This window comes from Olea europaea, unplaced genomic scaffold (assembly GCF_002742605.1).
Source record: "Olea europaea var. sylvestris unplaced genomic scaffold, O_europaea_v1 scaffold2594, whole genome shotgun sequence".
Lineage (NCBI taxonomy): Eukaryota > Viridiplantae > Streptophyta > Magnoliopsida > Lamiales > Oleaceae > Olea > Olea europaea.
This window is the reverse complement of record NW_019244249.1, coordinates 40,472-46,372: the sequence shown is the minus strand read 5'-3', so window position 1 is coordinate 46,372 and position 5,901 is coordinate 40,472. Positions and strand designations below refer to the sequence as shown.

The 5,901-nt window shown below is 34.3% G+C and overlaps 1 long non-coding RNA gene across 1 annotated transcript; it reads left to right on the top strand.

Annotated features, from left to right (window-relative positions):
* Window positions 1-1,999: 1,999 nt before the first annotated feature.
* LOC111382969 lies at window positions 2,000-4,831 on the top strand. Its single transcript, XR_002700652.1, has 2 exons — window positions 2,000-2,082; window positions 4,515-4,831. It is a non-coding gene; the product is annotated as an uncharacterized LOC111382969 (long non-coding RNA).
* The last annotated feature ends 1,070 nt before the right edge of the window (window positions 4,832-5,901 follow it).

Here is a 5,901-nt window from a genome sequence, read left to right as displayed (position 1 = left end):
AGTGCTGTATTCATGAATATTCTAGACTTGATACTTGATAGGGTCCCTATCCTGCCATGCTCTTATGATTGGGGCAGACAAGATACAGAAAATGTCCAGGTTCCACGAGTGTGATCATTTGCATAAGGTTGAATGCTTGTGTGTAAACTAGGCTTCACTATTTATAAACGTGTTGAACAAACCATGTTTAGGAATGGTGTACCCATTTGATGTAGCACAATCTCTGTTTGGTGAGACATGTGGTTGATGGTGGGATATGGGATGCCCCCATGTGTCTATTTCGTTTCACAGAGGTTTTCTTGGGGATGGAGGCTTTTGTGCCCATTACTTTGACTCGCTTATGAAATTATTTTAAGTTATATTTTGTGTGATAGACATATGATCCTGGTTAAGGTATAAGGATCATGCGTGTTAAGGCACAAGGATCATGTGTGCTGCAACGGGGTTGTAGCATCTTGGCCAATTGGCTTTGTTTTGTTGGCTTATCAGATACAAAGAGGCAGTGTCCTGTTACATGGCTCTTTAGCGTTCCTTGACTGACACTTGTTGATTGATCTCATCCACTTGAAAATTCATGTAGAAGTTGCCAATTCTACTTTGTAAAGAGTTGTCTCGGCCCCATTGCTCTTATTGCATCGAACTAGATAGCAACGCAATCCTACCTTCAGTTTACTTCTTTCAATTTGTCTGAGAAAGTTATTGGATCAGTGTGCTGGTCAGTCACTGTATCTTGCGTATTTTCCTCTTCAGTTTTTGTATATGGTCGATGGATGATATCTAATTTATCCTTTGAGGTGGTTCATTCTGCTTGAGAGCTGGCAAGTAGTATGCTAGGAATAAAAAGTTTAAGTGCTTATAAGTTGTGGGTCCCACAGAATGTGGGTACTAAGTTGTTAAGTTGTGGGTTCTATATTTGACCAGCTTAAAAAAAATTCAAGCTTTGCCAAACATGCACTTAAAGAAGCAAATTGATCTGTTATGACATTTTTGGGGCTTGATGTTGAATAGTCTGGAGATATTCTGCTGCGATAAGAAGTGTTCTGGAAACATAAAATACTGGAATATTAGAGAAATGAGATATCATTTATGGAGAACCAGGAGCTGTTGCTTTTATAAAATTATTCAAACGTATAGGAACAGAATAATGAGCTCTTTGGTCAAACAACTAGCATGGAACGAAGTATATTTGTGTTTGTGGTGCAAAGAGAATTAAATCTGTCTTAATTGAAACTACATGCTATGTATTGTTGAACACGACTTTTTCCTTGCTTCTTTTGAAGTGATCAATATTATTAGCAAGGGGATGAAATATATTTGCGTTACTGTAAAAAGAATAAAGTGTGACTTAATTGAGACTACGTGCTATATCTTGTTACGTATTTGAACTTTTCCTTGCTTCTTTTGAAGTGATTGGTATCATTAGAAGGAAGGCATTGATTAAAGACTTGGCTGCTGCATACCATTCTGAGTGCCTCACTTATTGTCAGGAACTTTTAGAACTTCAAAGTAAAGTTGACGAGGTAAAAATTTTCATGCCACATATTTTCTTTGTTTTCTCTCAATCACACTTTTCTTGAGGGTTGGGCAAATCTCTCGAACTGATTCGATCGAACCGAATTTGACGGTTCTTGTCAAATTAAATATTCGAACGGGTATCTGAATTGAGAACCGATGGGTACGGTTCAGTTCTCGGTTCTAAACCAAGAACCGAAAAATCGAATAAGAACCGAATTTTTCTAATTTTTTTTTTATATTGAGTAAATCAAATTATTTTAGTTTTAATTTTTTCTAAACAAATTAACAACTTCTAAATTCAAATTTTTGGCCCAATAATTTGTTTCATTTCTAATTTTTTAATTTTTGGCCCAATTAACTATTTTATTGTTTCACTTCTTATCCCAACAAAATCCAATCCACTAAATAATTCTAAACACCTACACTAAAGTGCATAATGTTGTTTCGACTCTCACAGCCTCGCTAATATTCCAAAATCTATACAATCGTCGGCCGACATTGTGACTTCCGATCGAAGCTGTGATCTCCGCTGACTGAAACTTTGACTGTAGCAATCATTTGAACAAGGTAATCTATTAGTCTCTGACATTCAAAAACCACTGAATGTATCATTAGTTGTATTTATATAATGTTGTTATAAATATTAAAAAAATTAATTATAGCACAGAACCAAACGGAACAAAATCGAACCCGAACGGTTCCATAATTATATTTGGATCCGACGGTTCCATTTACTAGATACCCGAAAATTTTAGTTCGGACCGAACCGAATCGACCCGCGCCCACCCCTACTTTTCTTATTGATTCTTAACATAACTGAAAATTGTGATTTATTTGGATGGTTTATTTACTATATTGATACTTGGCACTATTATTCATCTGTAATTCATTTGCTCAAAATGTATTGCTCCATGATTGAATTTGATCGACGCAATTAAGAACAAGAATATTCAGAGAAGTATCCCAATAAGGTACACTAGAAGATAAAGTCACTTCACAAAATGAGATTGAGATTCTAGAAGCATACTACTGTTTCATTGTCCGATGCAGTAGGTGTTAATAGATAGCCCATTATATGTTTATTAAAATCCTACATGTCAGTGCACCGGCTCCTAAATGGAGTGTACAAGATACTGGTTGACTATCAATCTTATAGTGACATAATGAAGAAGTACCGGACTTGAAATGGTTGGAAGCCATGTCATGAAATTAGTATTGTTAATTAATTTAGGCAGTCAAGTATTTGGCCTTCTTATACATGACATGAATTTTCTTCTCAAAATTTTTGTTGTATCCCTGAATTTTCTCTCCTTTTTGGCTTTATATTACTGGCAGGATTGAGTTCCTAATAATTAGTATTCATTTGTGTTAGGTGTGGAACTTTTTCTTAGGATAAAGTACAAGGTTAAAAGTTACTTTTTAAGTATCTTATTTTGGAGCATATATGAGTTTTTTACAAGTTCCCTCTTTTGGAGGAGGATTTTCCATACAAAAGCTTACCTTTTCTTAAGCTTAGGCAGACATGCCAGGGACGAATTCAGGATTTCAATTCAGCTAGGGCGGAGGAGCTTGGCCATCGATAGTTGATCGTTAACCATTGACTGTCGATAATCAACGATCGTAATAGCTCGATCGTTTATTAAAATTTTATCAAAAAATATTAAAAATTATTCAATATATGTAAATACATTAAAATGTAAAAATTATATATATGTGAAAATATAATTCAATACAATTCAAAATACTAAAAAAATACACTACAATATTACTCTGTAACTGTAAACTTAGATAATTGCATTTCATGGGTCTCATATTTTGAAAATATTTCAATATTGCCTCATGATCAATTTTTCTAAAAATATCTTTCTCCATAGATTTTCGATCTGGTTGAAAAAATCGTTCCATAATATGCAAAATGCCCCAATTTATTTTTCCATTAGAATTGATTAAAAAACAGAGTACTAAGCCCACACAAGTTGAATTGTGCCCAGCATCTTCTCAGTTCATTTTTTTTTTCACTTATTATAATTTCTTAAACATAAATTCCCAAATCAATAATCATAAATCATAACTCATAAAACATGAATATATCATAAATTAGTAAAATCACCATTTTCAGTAATACCTCATAAAAAATAAATCATAACTCATAAATAATAATAAAAAAATTGCCTTTTATATGAATGAATGTGATTCACCGTCCACTGATTAATAAGCAATAACACAAATTAAAGAAATATCAAACAATACTCAACATTTAACAACTCAGCATATAGAACAAAAACAACGAAAAAAGAGAGAAGGGGAGTAAGAGAAACTGAGAAAGGCACTCACCACACCAATCATCAGTCCACTATAGGCGGCGACTCCTCGCCTGTCAACCATCAGCAGCAGGCATATCATTGCTTTCAACTAAAAGGGTTTGCAGTTTTAAATTTCAACTAGAGCTTAGACGGGTTTGTTTACGGTTTCACATTTGCCTCGGTTTGCCTTTTATTACTTGGAATTGGATTGGGGTTTGGGCCATTTGTTTTTTACCATGATTTATTGATTTGGGCCAGTTTTTTTAAAGAAAAAGAGGCCCATGTGTGTCAATTGTCATCAGCCCAAAAAATATAAAATAGAATTTTGGTCGTCTTCTTCCCTCTTCCGTTTCTGCAACTACCAGTTTGCCATTGCCAACATTTGGTGCCCGACAGCTCCTGAACATTCCGGCGGAGCCAGCACGCGCGGCCGCGCCCCCTCGCCAGGTGCTGGCTCCGCCCCTGAGACATGCTCAAAAATCTGATATTGTCTTTGAGGCCACCCAAACGCCTTGAAAAGTCCCGTTAGGTATCAATTTCAACCTAAAATTTGGACATTGATTGTCTACACACATAAGCACCACGCTTCCATGCAAATTACTATTCTTTACAATTTTGTTCATGAAACTTACTCTATCTACTCGCCGTTTAGAGGAGATTTACATTATTAACAATTCTATACTTGGGCCGTTGCAGGGTGTGGGATGTGGCCAGCTTACGAAAATTTGTCTCACCTTTCGGTAGAATGAATTGTGTACTTTGTAGTTTACGTGTACACTATAATCATACAATGTGTACAATAATTTGACGCTATATAGAGCTAGCCGTCTATGATTTGTTCATTGAACATGTCTACTAAATCACTCGGACAGTCAAATAATAATGTTTGGTACTCCTAATTTAGTATGAGTAGCTTTTGAAAGTGAACCAGTGTTGATTGTTTGTATTCTACTGCCACATTTGTGATCTCGCAATTACCAAATGTAGTACGAATCCATTCACAATTGTCATTACAGATGCACGAATCAATACAAAGCATTGTAAATTACAGCAGGATGAGTTTGAATTTAGTATGTTAGACTGAACAAAACTAAATAGGGTACAAATAACCATTTTACACCATATATTTGAACTTATCTAATTTTATCTATGAAGATATAGGGGTACAATTAGCAAAGATTGTGTATGTCTACGTTGTTAAGTACTTGATCTAAATTCAAATTATGCTCTAAGGATTTAAATCCACGTTTTGCCTCTTTCGATTTTTTTCTTTTACATTTTCTGTCCAAAAATACAATTTGCATATCGTTTGCAACTCTTCGTTCTAGAGGTTTTCGATTATTTTGAAGATCTAAATATCTATTTTACACTATTATTAGAGATACTCTTATTCATTATGATAGTAAAACTTGACACTCTTTAGTTTAGCCCAGTTCTCCATAAGCCCGAATATATTTGAATAATAGATCTATGGACTCGTAACTTCTTCTCGGGTCACAAGAGTTACAATGTACCTTACCTCAATGGGCCCAGTTGTTGCATTGTCCCACATTATTATTTTGAATTTTTGTTAGGATAGTTATATTCTCACAACAATTTTTATTTATTGCATTACAATTTAATTGTACTTAAGATTTTCATTATAGAATTTATGTTCCTAACCATTTTTTCATCAAATTCTTATCTTTAATATTCATTATCTAGCATATGTCATCCTTGATGGTGGCATACTATTAAAATATTTTGTTCGCATACTTTGCATGATGAAAAAATATTTTGTTGTGTTTTAGCATTTATTGTTTTTCAAAATATGACGAACAAATAGGTCTTTTCATGTCATTTTAATTGACTTTGGGGATAAAAATATTACTAAAGGTGACAAGTGCTAATTAACTGAAGTTTGAAAATGAAAAATAATGGGGCACATAATTGTTACAATAGAAAAATAATGAGGACCTAAAGTGCAACTGGTCCTTTCGTTCAAAAGCTTCTTGCTTAATAACCTTAGCATCCATCTAATTAATCACTTTCCTTTTTCGCACTTCCAAATAAAGGTGGCATCGTCCGATTCGATCCAGTTCTC